General features: G+C 40.7%; 1 long non-coding RNA gene across 1 annotated transcript; it reads left to right on the forward strand.

The window, feature by feature from the left end:
- Positions 1-10,673: 10,673 nt before the first annotated feature.
- Positions 10,674-12,209, forward strand: LOC131135882 (uncharacterized). Its single transcript, XR_013629597.1, has 3 exons — positions 10,674-10,731; positions 10,997-11,187; positions 11,356-12,209. It is a non-coding gene; the product is annotated as an uncharacterized LOC131135882 (long non-coding RNA).
- The last annotated feature ends 3,179 nt before the right edge of the window (positions 12,210-15,388 follow it).

Genomic DNA, 15,388 nt, shown 5'->3' on the forward strand with positions numbered 1-15,388 from the left:
GCATTATTATTTACTTTATTTGAAAATGTTATAAATTTGTAAAAAAATATATATATATTTTGAAAAAATCAAGAAAAAAAATCCCACGTTCAAAAAAATTTGGAAAGAGTATTTACTATTACTTTAAAATGTCTAATAAAAATATGATTTGTTGTAATTATAAAGGCAAAAAAATGTAATTTTTTTTATAAATATGTACATTTTTAGGCCATGTTTGAATCCCAAATAAATGTCATATGAAAAATTCCCAACACTTCCAAGGTGTCATTGTGTTTTTTGCATTTTTAAGACACACGTGTGGATGGAACACACACACACACACACACACACACACACACACACGCACACGCATGTCCACACAAATCAGCATTTTCAATTAACAAGCAGCACTGAGATGTCTTTTTTTCCACCCCTCCTGTCTGAAAGTAAATTTCTCCAGAGGACTCTTGTTATGTTCCCTGACAGATGAAGAGAGTAGAGGCTTTGAGTTGACCTGAGGGAAATGATCAAGTCATGGTCTGACAGGCGACTCACGCTATTTGAATGGTATCGCCCGCCAGCAGCTGTTGGCTCCTTAGAGTTGAAAAAGATGCCACGTGGCGCATTGAGCAAGGCAGTACGTCAGATAAGACCACAACTTTCCATGTACGTCGATTGCTTGTCATAGGAAGGCCCGTCGGCGTTGGAGTCTACAAAGAACATTGTTTCAAATAAAGAACGTCTTTGACTTTTTCAACTCCATAAAAGTCCACTTTTAGAAATGGACTTTTATGTAAAGCGGTCGGCAAAATATGATGAAGACTTCTTACACACCCTGGACTGGTGGCCAGCCAATCACAGGGCACATATAGACAAACAACCATTCACACTCACATTCATACCTATGGACAATTTGGAGTGGCTAATTAACCTAGCATGTTTTTGGAATGTGGGAGGAAACCGGAGTACCTGTAGAAAACCCACACATGCACGGGGAGAACATGCAAACGAAGGTGGAATTGAACTCGGGTCTTCTAGCTGTGAGGCCGGCGCGCTAACCACTCGTCCACCGTGCAAATACATTTCAAGACATTGAAATTATTGTATTGTAAAGTATTGTAAAGTATAAAGTATTGTATTTTCTGAAATGACTGTACCACTACATCAGGGGTGTCCAAAGTGTGGCCTGGGGGCCACTTGTGGTTCACAGCTATGTAGGTATTTTTGGCCTGTACAGTACATATATATGTATATACACACACACATTCATTCATTTTCTACCGCTTATCCTCACGAGGGTGGGCGGGGGGAGGGGGGTGCTGGAGCCTATTCCAGCTGGAATAGAATTGAAAAGTGGAATTGAACTTGGGTCTCCGAGCTGTGAGACCTGCGCACTAACCACTCCCCCGCCGTGCAAATACAATTTCAATACATTTTTCTTGACTTTAACACGACATCTGGGGTGTCCAAAGTGTGGCCTGCGGGCCATTTGTGGTCCACAACTAAGTATTTTTGGTCTGTACAATACATATATGTATTTTTACACACACATATATACATATAAATTATTTGTAATTTTTACAGCAAATAAGCTTGACATTATTTTTTATAAATTATAATGTATCAATTATAAATAATTGATACATTATAAATTTGTTCATTCATTCTTTTTTTCTACCGTTTTTTCCTCATGAGGGTGGCGGGGGTGCTGGAGCCTATCCCAGCTGGAATAGAATTGAAAAGTGGAATTGAACTCGGGTCCCCGAGCTGTGAGACCTGCATACTAACCACTCGACCGCCGTGCAAATACAATTTCAATACATTTTTCTTGACTTTAACACGATATCTGGGGTGTCCAAAGTGTGGCCTGCGGGCCATTTGTGGTCCACAACTAAGTATTTTTGGTCTGCACAATACATATATGTATTTTTACACACACATATATACATATAAATTATTTGTAATTTTTACAGCAAATAAGCTTGACATTATTTTTTATAAATTTTAAATTATAATGTATCAATTATAAATAATTGATACATTATAAATTTGTTCATTCATTCTTTTTTTTCTACCGTTTTTTCCTCACGAGGGTGGCGCGGGTGCTGGAGCCTATCCCAGCTGGAATAGAATTGAAAAGTGGAATTGAACTCGGGTCCCCGAGCTGTGAGACCTGCGCACTAACCACTCGTCCGCCGTGCAAATACAATTTCAATACATTTTTCTTGACTTTAACACGACATCTGGGGTGTCCAAAGTGTGGCCTGCGGGCCATTTGTGGTCCACAACTAAGTATTTTTGGTCTGTACAATACATATATGTATTTTTACACACACATATATACATATAAATTATTTGTAATTTTTACAGCAAATAAGCTTGACATTATTTTTTATAAATTTTAAATTATAATGTATTAATTATAAATAATTGATACATTATAATTTTGTTCATTCATTCTTTTTTTTCTACCGTTTTTTCCTCACGAGGGTGGCGGGGGTGCTGGAGCCTATCCCAGCTGGAATAGAATTGAAAAGTGGAATTGAACTCGGGTCTCTGAGCTGTGAGGCCTGCACACTAACCACTCTTCCACCATGCAAATACAATTTTCGTGACTTTCGTGGGTGTCCAAATTGTGGCTTGCGGCCAACTTTTTTTGTCTTGTACAGTACGTATATGTATTTTTACACACAAACATATATACACATATAAATTATATGTATTTTTTTACAGCAAATAAGCTTGACATTTTTATTGTTTTTGAATTGATATTTTATATTTTCTATTTAGAGATTTTTTTTCCATATTTTGTAGCAATATTTTTTTTGATGTCCTGGTTCTACTTTATACAAAAAATAAAATTGAAAAAAAGATTTCCATACTTCATAGTTGACATACCGTTTACGACTCAAACAATATGAGACAATATCGTTTTTTGAGATTATTGTCAATTTCTTACTGACATTTTTATTCTTCACTTTCACAGCAGATATCCTATATTTTTACTACTCGGTATTGCTACTTTTCCACGGTACCTTGTATGCATATACACGTACACAATCCTATAAACAACACTGATACTATTTTCATTGCTGTGTCTCCCTCACACAGATTGCCAATACTAATTAGAGATACGCTCATACTTTATTCATTTACATGTTAGTCGACCTTCCGATGGGCTTTTGTACCTGGAAGAAACAAGGCAGTACATCACAGGGCATTAGTCTGGGGGGTGACGCGGGGGGGTGACCCCCCCCCCCCCCCATGAATACACATTTGCATTGTGCGCCACATCATTTTAGTAAAACCAATCTACAATACGTGAACACAATCGGAGTGGCGTTGGAGGAGATAAATGGGCCAATAAGATTCCAGCAATTCGCCGTCTTTCCCTTCAGGATGGCCTCAAATCAACGCCACAGTTGAAGCGTTATTTGCTACTCTTTTTGCAATATGCTACTATTTATGCTCACCCGCCTGCAGCCCGCTCGGAACCTCCTGGGAAATTGAGCTGCTACATTACCAACATAATGGTGGATTGTCTCACTGCCTGGCTCTGTAATAGCGGCATTCATTATTACACGCAATTGTTTAACCAATAGGCCGACGGCGCCTTCACTGCCTCATTTGGGATCAGCCACAATGGAGCGTTTGAACCCAAATTTCTCCCGCCGCAATCCTTTAATGGCTCGGTAGAACATTACAGGATGTTTGGTGTATCGTTAAATAGCGGTGTATTTGCTTATGTACTGTTGACCCCCCCCCCAAAAAAAAAAAAAACAAATCAGGACTTAAGAAGCTCTGCTTAAAGGCATCTTGTATGTACTACGTATGCATGTCGTAGAAATACATGCATGAAGACAAACGTGGCAATGTCTTATCAAATCCACGAGATGGTGCTGTGGTGAAAACATTTGTGCACGGTTTGTTTTATACTTAATACAGAGCAGTGATTTTCAGTTCAAGTCCAAAACTTAAGCCTGAATGTTTCCTTGGTTTGCATCCATGTTCTGATTAGCGTACAATATGGCGCCCGTCTGGAGTCTAAGTGTGTATTTCATGTATTTTTTTTTATCACAAAACGTCTCGGTTCCCAAAGACATAAGATCAACACCGACACCATCTTCCTGTTTTGCCGTGAGTTATTTTTTGTCGATTGTGTTTCTCACCTTCTTTAGGAAAATGCTCACACTTGCAATTTTCTTTTGGCTATTTTCTTGGTTATTTTGCAGCCATAATTAAAAGAAAAGCAAAGACCTGAGATGAGAAGCACTATGATATGAAAGAAATAACTCATGGCAAAACACCAAAAGTAGTGTTGATCTCTTTTTCCACTTTTCTGACCTATAAATGTCATGAAAATGTTGTATTCTCGTGTTAAAGTGAGACCTGAAGAAGTTTGGAATGGCTCAAAACACTCGGTTTCAGAAGGCGTGGCAAAACTGTCCCTTTGTGATGTCACAGAGGAGCAGACTTCCTTATATGGGCATGCTGGTAAGCCAGCCTCCCCCAAGCTCTGCTCCTGAGGGGAATTCACATTTGTTTACAATTCCTAAAGACGCCACCATCAGGCACAAGTGGTTGGAGTTCCTGATTCAATACCAGCAAATAAAATGCATTTTAATCTGTCAACAGTAATGGAAATGGTAATGGTTTTATTTCAGTTGAACGTGCATCAGATTACAATTGAATGCATCCCATAATCAGTTCCTAGTTCCACATGTCCAAAAGGAGTAGGAAGAAGCAAAGCTTATTAAATCCTACCCCTCCATCTGGTACTTTTATAATCAGTAACTGTTACATTTGTTCACTTCCTGCTTTCCTAATATAGTTTAAGTTTCCTTATTTATGTATTTATGTAATTTTAAAAATATGTTTTTAATTTTTGTATTTTTTAAAATTTTAAAAAATTTTTAAATTTTTAAAATTTAAATTTTTTTTTTAATTTTTTAAATTTTTTGATTTTTTTAATTTTTTAAATTTTTTGTCACATACCGAAGTATGAGGTGATATGAGCATCCAATGACATATTTCTTGAGAAACTTGGGACTGTCCGGTCTCTACATCCGGATTAGATTTGGGATCCATGACATAAGACTGTATGTTAAAAGCAGATATTTTAAAAATATAGCCATTTTCTTCCGTCATGCAAACTCAACCGAGACATAAAATATAAGCAAATTTGTTCAACTCAGTGGTGAACATTTCGAAATTTTATTTTTTTTAAGTAAAAAACAGACCACTCGTGTGCTACAAAACATTGTAGCTGATGTGTTGCTTCACCGCATGGTTCCGTCGACAAGCTGTGCAGCCTCAGTTTGGGATGTCGGGCATCCCGTGGAGGCCCCAAAGGCCACGGAAGGTCAAACCAAATCAAGTTGGTCATAAGAACGTACATAAGTTCTACTGACCTGACATGTAAGTTTGTTTTTTTTTTAAATTCAAGATGACTGACTCCTTCCCTTCCCTGATGAGAAGCCGCTAATCAATACATTCATTTGAAAATGGAAATCGTTGCCTGTTTTGCGGCTGCTCTCAGACACCAAGGTGCACCTTCTGGCTTGGCAGCAGGCGAGACGGGGGTGGGAATTCGGGGGGGGGTGCTTCGGCAAAAGCCAGATAAGAATGTTGGTTTGTTATCTGCTCCATAATGAGAAATCAAAAGGATCCGTGCGTTGGGCGCCAAACATATCGGGCGGTGTTTAATTGTGCTCGCCCGCCGAAACCTTCTCAGCTTTTGAGGTTTCATTAGTCATCAGAGAAATACAGCTGCTCCAATCCGCTTATCAATGTGTGTCTGGGCCGCGTTTCCATGGCAACTGTGTTTACTGCCCCACAGCTTTCTAAAAATGGTTCCACGGTGATAACGCGGCGCGGAGGGGGGTGGGGGGGGAGCGGCGCTACGATGTGACAGCCGGCGGCAATGATTGACACATTAGAAAGTGAAAGTAAAAGATAGTCACGTGTGTTGTTGGCATTAAAGGTATGTTAGATAAACATGACGGTTTATGCCGCTGAACCGATGAGGGTGCCAATATGTTGTAAAATGACCATGTCTCAGTCTGCACACTTGGAGTGAGGCTGCATCTGTTGAGTGCGAGTTAGATTCCGAATTAGATACAAAAGAGAAAGTTGACCATGTGGCAAGAAATGCTCACGATAGAGTCCGATGAGCAAATGTAATCTTGCTTCTTTTTATGCCATACTTCCTTTTTGAAACGTCCAACTGTAAAGTAAAATAATCAGTTCCAGTGTCAAACTGTCACCCTCAATAATGTTTGGTGAGGCACACAAGCAACAACAGGCTTTTACTGCAGGATTGAATTTACAACAGGCACAACGATAATAATAAATAATAAATAATAAATAATAAATAATAAATAATAAATAATAAATAATAAATAATAAATAATAAATAATAAATAATAAATAATAAATAATAAATAATAAATAATAAATAATAAATAATAAATAATAAATAATAAATAATAAATAATAAAAATCTGATTCGGTCACGTGAGTGTAAAGGTGACTGTAGGGGTGTTATTTAAGGTCTAGAGGGCTCTAATAATGTTACAAACTGTATTTAGAAGCTCATGAACGGGTTCTCGGCTGCACGGCGGTCGAGTGGTTAGCGCGCAGACCTCGCAGCTAGGAGACCAGAGTTCAATCCCACCCTCGGTCATCTCTGTGTGGAGTTTGCATGTTCTCCCTGTGGGTTTTCTCCGGGTACTCCGGTTTCCTCCCACATTCCAAAAACATGCTAGGTTAATTAGCCACTCCAAATTGTCCATAGGTATGAATGTGAGTGTGAATGGTTGTTTGTCTATATGTGCCCTGTGATTGGCTGGCCACCAGTCCAGGGTGGACCCCGCCTCTCGACCCAAAGACAGCTGGGATAGGCTCCAGCACCCCCCGCGACCCTTGTGACGACAAGCGGTAGAAAATGAATGAATGAATGAGTGTAAAGGTGACTGTAGGGGTGTTATTTAAGGTCTAGAGGGCTCTAATAATGTTAAAAACTGTATTTAGAAGGTCATGAACGGGTTCTCGAGTGGTTAGCGCGCAGACCTCGCAGCTAGGACACCCGAGTTCAATCCCACCGTGTGGAGTTTGCATGTTCTCCCCGTGCATGCGTGGGTTTTCTCCGGGTACTCCGGTTTCCTCCCACATTCCAAAAACATGCTAGGTTAATTAGCCACTCCAAATTGTCCATAGGTATGAATGTGAGTGTGAATGGTTGTTTGTCTATATGTGCCCTGTGATTGGCTGGCCACCAGTCCAGGGTGTACCCCGCCTCTTGCCCCAAGACAGCTGGAATAGGCTCCAGCACCCCCCGCGACCCTTGTGACGACAAGCGGTAGAAAATGAATGAGTGTAAAGGTGACTGTAGGGGTGTTATTTAAAGTTTAGAGGGCTCTAATAATGTTAAAAACTGAATTTAGAAGGTCATGAACGGGTTCTCGGCTGCACGGCGGTCGAGTGGTTAGTGCACAGACCTCGCCACTACAAATTGTCCATAGGTATGAATGTGAGTGTGAATGGTTGTTTGTCTATATGTGCCCTGTGATTGGCTGGCCACCAGTCCAGGGTGTACCCCGCCTCTTGACCTGAAGACAGCTGGGATAGGCTCCAGCACCCCCTGCGACCCTCGTGAGGAAAAGCGGTAGAAAATGAATGAATGAATATCTACAATTAGGGTTAATAATTTTACTTTATTTTAGTTTTCTTACGCAATGCTTAATCTCTCTGTATACTTGCATGACAGCTATAAAAAAAATATCGCCGCAAACATCAGAGCCTTTGGTCGCATCCGGTGGGATGTCGGAGCTTTTTGTCGCCTCCCCCGTTGTTTCCTGGGTGATCGCCTGCATCTGCAGCTCACTTTTCCCCGGCCAGTGTCTGCTTTGTGTTGACTCGAGCTGACTATTTATCTATTTCCAGCTTGTGTGCTCGCCTCACTGAACGTTCTCTCTGGGGTTGTGTGGCCGTCAAAAATGATCCAAGATGGACGTTTACATCAGCTCGCTGAGAGGCTGTGAATACACCATTTAAGAAGAGCTTATTCCCCCTTTTTTAAAAACACGTTTGGGGAAATTAATCCCCTACTCAGAGGTTTGATTTGAATATTAATACATGTAGATTTTTTTTTCCACGCCTAATGTGACAGTGTGTTTGGATAGTGCTTTAATGAGGCCCGGCCTTATCCTCTCATCAGCTCGGTGACAAGACACAGGAAAGAGATGGTGTGCTTGCACAAACATGGCGTCACAAAAGTGATTAGCATGCAGCCTGTCAAAATGGGAGCGCATGTAAAGACGAGCGCCTGTCTATAGAAGACAGAGTATTGTCCATAACGCAGCGTTAGATACCACCTACATGCTAAGGATTAGTAATAAGTGCTGATGTGTTTTGAAGGACTCTTAGCCGGCCACTCAACATGTCTTCACTCGTTACGTTTGCCTTCTGTCACCGGGCGCTATGTGGGTTATCATGATGCACTGCAGTTAAATCAGAGGCATCGAACTCCTTTTAGCTGCATATGAAGTGTCATGATTGGTGAGCATCTTTATCAGCTTCTGTAGGTGCTTTACGGTGTCGCGACGTAGCTGTAGGTTCGAAACTCACGTGTGTTACATTTGTCATGCGGTAATTCCTTGTTTATTGCTGGAGCCGATCCCAGCCAGCCAATCACAGGGCACATATAGACAAACAATTTGGAGTGGCTAATTAACCTAGCATGTTTTTGGAATATGGGAGGAAACCGGAGTACCCGGAGAAAACCCACGCATGCACGGGGAGAACATGCAAACTCCACACAGAGTGGGATTGAACTCAGGTCTCCTAGCTGCGAGGTCTGCGCGCTAACCACTCGACCGCCGTGCAGCCGAGAACCCGTTCGTGACCTTCTAAATACAGTTTTTAACATTATTAGAGCCCTCTAGACCTTAAATAACACCCCTACAGTCACCTTTACTCTCATTCATTTTCTACCGCTTGTCGTCACAAGGGTCGTGGGGGGTGCTGGAGCCTATCCCAGCTGTCTTCGGGTCGAGAGGCGGGGTACACCCTGGACTGGTGGCCAGCCAATCACAGGGCACATATAGACAAACAACCAGAGTACCCGGAGAAAACCCACAGGGACAACATGCAAACTCCACACAGAGATGGCCGACGGTGGGATTGAACTCGGGTCTCCTAGCTGTGAGGTCTGTGCGCTAACCACTTGACCGCCGTGCAGCTGAGAACCCATTCATTACCTTCTAAATAATTTTTGTAATATTATTAGAGTCCTCTAGACCTTAAATAACACCCCTACAGTCACCTTTACACTCATTCATTCATTCATTTTCTACTGCTCGTCACAAGGGTCGCGAGGGTGCTGGAGCCTATCCCAGCTGTCTTCAGGTCGGAATGCGGGAGGAAACCAGAGTACCCGGAGAAAACCCACACATGCACGGGGATGACATGCAAACTCCACACAGAGATGGCCAAGGGTGGAATTGAACTCGGGTCTCCTAGCTGTGAGGCCTGTATGCTAACCACTTGAACACCGTGCAGCCCACAAAAAGAAATTTAAATTCTGCACGGACAAATTGCTTTGTCTTTTTTTTTTTTACCTGTAAGCACTTTTCAAAGTTTTTATTTTCTTTTGTGGGCGACGGAGCAAAATTGTTCTCTTGATATTAAAGGTTGCCGACCCCTTGTGAGGGCACTCTCTCCGATGGCTGGGAATTGACCAAGCACCATCTGCATGGGGGGCAGCAGCGAGTACCGTTACACCCCCAGGGAATTGGGCATGTTGTATAAATCAACTAAATAGTGGGAGTTTTTACTTGAATTCAGAGTTGAACAACTACGGAACATTGGACATTCCGTGCTGGGCTTTTTTTTTTTTGGAACCAATTGTGTTTACGTAACCCAGTATTCTGTTTTGTTGTTGTTGTTGTTGTTTTTTTTGTAGTGTTCTGTTTGATACAACCCCACTAAATAGCTCCAGAAGTGCAGTGACTGGGCATCGGTCCAGTGTGGCAGCCAGCTAACTCCCACTGATGGAGGGAGGGCTGTGATTGACAGAGGAAGGTACATAAAAGATAAGATAACAAGGTTTAAAAAACTGTTTAAAATGCATAAATATGGTTAGAGCATTTAAGTGTAGTAATAGTTCATGTCATACATATAAAATTCAGTTGTAAAAGAAAAAAAGACTACTACTACTATTTTTTTTATGTTTGTTTCTAAAATAACCATATCTCCATTGTTGGCGTTTGGGTGTAATACCGCAAGGTCCACTAGGGGGTGCTAGCATCGATGGTGGTATAAAGTAGGTGACAAAACCACAGAGGAAGAATAAATCCCGAGGGTGAATATACGTCAAGTCATTGTGGATTGTCTTCCTTATTCTGTACCACAGGTTAGTACAAAGTAGAGATAATTTATATTTTAACGGCTGTAAAGAGTTTTGAAAGTTTTTAGAGTAAACAGCTGACTGCTAAATGTTTGTTACAAAATGTGTTGTAGAGCATTTGAACATAAGCGAAATGGCTAATGCTAGCCAGCTTTAATGTACAATTAATAGCATGAAGCAGGCTAATTGAAATATGTGAAATGTGTCTGGAAACAAATTGGTAATTTTTAATGTAATCATCTTATGATATCTGAAGTGTTGTTATTTTTGAGAGGAAGAACAAATCCCGGAGGGTGAAAATACATCAAGTCATCGTGGATTGTCTTCCTTATTCTGTACCACAGGTTAGTACAAAGTAGAGATAATTTATATTTTAACGTCTGTAAAGAGTTTAAAAAGTTTCCAGAGTAAACTGCTGACTGCTAAATGTTTGTTATAAAATGTGTTGTAGAGCATTTGAACATAAGCGAAATGGCTAATGCTAGCTAGCTTTAATGTACAGTTAATAGCATGAAGCAGGCTAATTGAAAAATGTGAAATGTGTCTGGAAACAAACTGGTATTATTGATGTAATCATCTTATGATATCTGAAGTTTTGTTATTTTTGAGAGGAAGAATAAATCCTGAGGGTGAATATACGTCAAGTCATCGTGGATTGTCTTCCTTATTCTGTACCCCAGGTTTTTCAAGGCATACAACCCTTCCAGGTGGTGGAGGGGCAACAACAGCTGAGTTTTAGCATAGATCCTCAGCCTGGGGAGGAACATGGTCCAAGGAGAAGCATCCTGGTGAGCATTTAGGTAGGATCACTCAACCGTGCTTCCTTCCGAATTGATGCGCTCAAATGTCGGGGGCACGTGTCGACACATACGAGCCTCGGAATAGCTTGCTTGTGCAATGACAGAAGGATTATGATAATTGTGTTGTGGCACAAGAGAATTGACAAAAATCCCTCCCTTCTCTTCAAGAATCCACTCATTAAAGCCTTTGCATTCATCTGGCGGGCGGACATGTTGGCAGCCAATCCAAAGAGCTCCCGGCAGCAAGTTATTCCGCTGAATCTTTTCAAGGCCTGGGATGGGCCCCCGTGAGTGGAATTAGAGTGGCGAGAGAGCGGAATAAAGACACAAGGAATCGATGGAGCAACGTATATTCCGTTGTCTCCGGTCTAGCGCACTGGAGCGCCAGGATGTCCGCTTCCAGGTGAGCTTCCCGGCCAGGAAAACAACAGGAATGACAACATCCAAGCCAGATGATGACAAAGAAGGCTTACCATCAATGTGCAATAAACACTGAAAATTCTTTGGAATTATGTAAATTTGGAAGCAGCGTCTTATAGTTACAGTATCAATTGAGCGGAAAATCCATTTTACAACAATAAACCTTTAATCCCACGCAGAATAACAAAACACAATTTGGGTGTGTGGGATGCTTTAAAATAGCCGTGCCTGTTAAGAGGCTGTGATTTTAATAGCGGTGTAAAAACTGTCGGATAAATGACAGTTCTTTCAGTTTTTTTCTAGACTCTCCCTTCCCAGACAGGAACATTACTTCTCCTCTTAACGATGCACACGTTTGACTTTTCCTCCTTTAATTGCATGACCCACCTGGCCCAAAGTTCCCCCCTTATTAAACTAATGGCCATGGGTGCCATTAAAATGACACCAAACGCCACCATCGGTTGTCATTACGGCTGGCAGAAAATGTGAAAAGTAGAAAAGGTTATGGTTATGTCTGCCACTGATCGGTTGCATAAATCTTAAGCATAAGATGGCTCAACAGGACCGATTATGCAAGAAAAGTTTGCTTTATAAGCAAAAATAAATACTGTACAGTCTTGGGTAAAAGTCTGAGGTCAAACTATTAATTCTGAGAAATCACTACCCACGTTCATATGAGGAGTTTTTCCTCTTTCTGAATGAAAACTTTTTCGAAAACAATGGTATACAGTTATAGAGTTTTTCTTTCACTTGTTGGAATAACTCCGTATTGCCAGGTTTTCCTTCGTCCAGTCTTGAAATTTAGTTTGGATCAAAAACAAACTTTCCTTAGCAGTCCAGTGCCGATTGCTCGCCTCCATTTTTAAAACTGAAGAACGTCTTCAGCTGTGTGTTACGTCATATCTCAGCATTCGCTGAAAGAACGCACCCGGGATAAATTTAAACAGGAAAAGATCAAACTCAATCTTGCTAATATTTTATAATTAAACTCGACTTAAACTGTACTTTTGAATGGCGTATAGAAGGGTTTAGATTCTGGAAGAAGAACGCAGTCTGACAACTTTCCGTTTGAGCGGGTACAAGATACCTCAATCGGATTGGGGAAAGGAATATTCCAACCTGTGAATCCGATTATATGTTCATTCGGATTGGCACTTTTCTTTGGGAACGAGGTGTATACAAAGGTTACATGTTTAATTGTTGATAGGTCGGTCAATCTACTTGGCCATTGGTCGTCTAGTTTGTTTGTTTTGAGTTAGTCAGTCGGTTAGCCAATCTGTCCACTCGTGCCTGAATGCTTGTGAGTTGAATAATTTATTGACGTGTCAGGTGACTCGCTTGTTTTAAGTCTGGTTATTCGTAGGATAATAAGACGTTGATTGGTCTGTGTGCTTGCTTGTTCGCGGGTTCATTCATTTTGGTCAGTTAGTTGGATGGTCAGTTGGGGTCCACTTGCTTGTTTGTCGCCTTGTCATTTGATAATTCATCAACTCATATTTCAGTCAGCTAGTCAGTAGGTCCACTGGGTTGGTCGGTCAGTCCGTCTACTCGCTTATTTCTCGCCTGGTCTTTAGTTTGTTTATTCATTAGTTAATTTGTTGGTCAATTGGTCGGTCGGTTAATCACTCTACTTGCTTGCTTTGTGACTTGTTAGTTAGTTTGTTAGCTAATTTGTTAATTGCTTCATCTGTCAGTCACTCCAGTCAGCCATTTGTCAGTCTAGTTAAGATATCCAAAACATGCATAACATGACCAAAGAGTTGCTTGTTTGTGTCCATACTGTATGTTAGTTAGCAGAGAGAATGTAGGAATCTGGAGAATGAAGGAATTAAGGCCAATGGAAGTAATTAGGATTAGCTGGACGGTACTCTGCAGTCTATTGTGACTGTGAAAAATGGTAGCTTATTTTTGATTGTCTATCTGCTTATTCATTTGCAGGCTACTTTGGTAAAGACAGTACATAAGACATAAGGATGAGAAGGACGGTAACATTTGGGTAGGTGAAAAAAATTCTCGAATATATATTCACGCCCAAATGTAACGGGGCCTTGAACAGCACAAGTGACACCCTACCACAAAGTTTCATGAAATGTACTTGTGTTGTTCAACTGTAAGGCTGGGGACTAGAAAACGAAGCAACCAACTGAACAAAACAACACCTCTCGCTCTTAGCAGATGTAATAAATCTCAGCCGTTTGCACGGTTCATGAATATTTCATTGTAGGCATTCAGCAGTCATAGTTTAACATGTTTTAAGACTCCTTGTGACACATCCACAAATATACCAGCATACACACAAAAAAATGAACCATATAAGCATGCTGCATATCAGCCGCCGTGCAATGCAATGTGACACTGGTGACCTCAGCATTAAAAGAGGAGAATTGTCCGCCGGCTCTTAAAGGCCAAGATGATCAGGAAGCTGGTCAGTAACCGAGCACCAGACCAATATGGCCCCGAGCGTGTCACACAGTGTGACGAATCAGGACCACACACAAAAGAGAGAGCCCACAGTCCTCCTTGAAAGTGAGTGGAACACTTTTTTAGCGCTGTATGCTTCTGCAACACATGCAGAAGTGAGTCACCTTGCAGCTTACTCCCACACTGTCAGGACCAAGTCACAGCATTCTATTGCATACAGTAACCTCTATCCATTATGCCGTCCTGTGTGAATGGACACAGAAGAAGGGTTTTAACACTATTAGAGCCCTCAGACCACCGTAGAACACCCCAATAGTCCCCTTTACACTCTTATTATACAATATAGTAGACATAATCAGCTTGAGTGGCGGACAGGAAGTGATGTCGGGGGTTCAGAATTGAGTTTCAGCTTGCTGTCGTTTACAACTGCAACAGATCACGTTTTTATTAGAGATTATGGTGAGATAATTCCAACCTGCAATAAAAGTATGTTGTTTGGGTCATCAAGTCTGGTGCTTGTGTGTCCCACTGAACATAGAATACTACGTTGGCGTCTTATGAATGATGAATGAATGATACTTGCATTTTAGATAATTCAGCAATTTTTATGATTAAAAATGCTTAATTTAGGCCAAAAAATATGTAACATGTACGTTAATATGCATTTGTTTTGACTACTAATAAGCTCTTTTGAACCATGAAACAGCCTGATTTATGAATTAATATATTTGTAGATTATATATTTGGCAACATCATGATAGTGTGGCATTCCTGAAGAGGCTCATCAGGTCAGAAGCAGTGGGAAGAAAAACAGTCAGTAGAAATGACATGTTGCTCAGTCATGCTGTTCATGAATATTGGCTATCATCCCTGACTATTGTGGCACTCAAACACAAAATAACAATAGCGTTTGGACAATTGGAGTCTCTCAGTACTTCATGCAAATTGCCCGAAATGCTTCTTGCTGCAACAGATGTCATAAAAAAACAATGAAAAAGGAAAACACACAAAAATGCTGGCTGATTGGGTCTTATGAGATGCACTGACTTCATACATTATGACTAGGGCTGCAACTAACGATTATTTAAAAATCAAAGCTGATATGTGTGAATATCTTTTTTTGTCTAAAACACAAAGATAGTAGGCCTGCTTTCATGGATGACTAAAGAAATTCAAAAATATTCACATTTTGGAGGCTGAAATCAGAGGATATTTACACATATAAATCAAAAAATGATTAATCGATTACCAAATCAATTAATTGGGTATAGATTAATCGATTAATTGTTGCAGGTCTACATGTAGGATTCAATGTAAAACAAATATGTGCTTTTGTAGGCTGAAAGATTTTACACATTTA

Source organism: Doryrhamphus excisus, linkage group LG12 (assembly GCF_037039965.1).
Source record: "Doryrhamphus excisus strain RoL-2023G ecotype Guam linkage group LG12, RoL_Dexc_Guam_v1.1, whole genome shotgun sequence".
NCBI classification, from domain to species: domain Eukaryota; kingdom Metazoa; phylum Chordata; class Actinopteri; order Syngnathiformes; family Syngnathidae; genus Doryrhamphus; species Doryrhamphus excisus.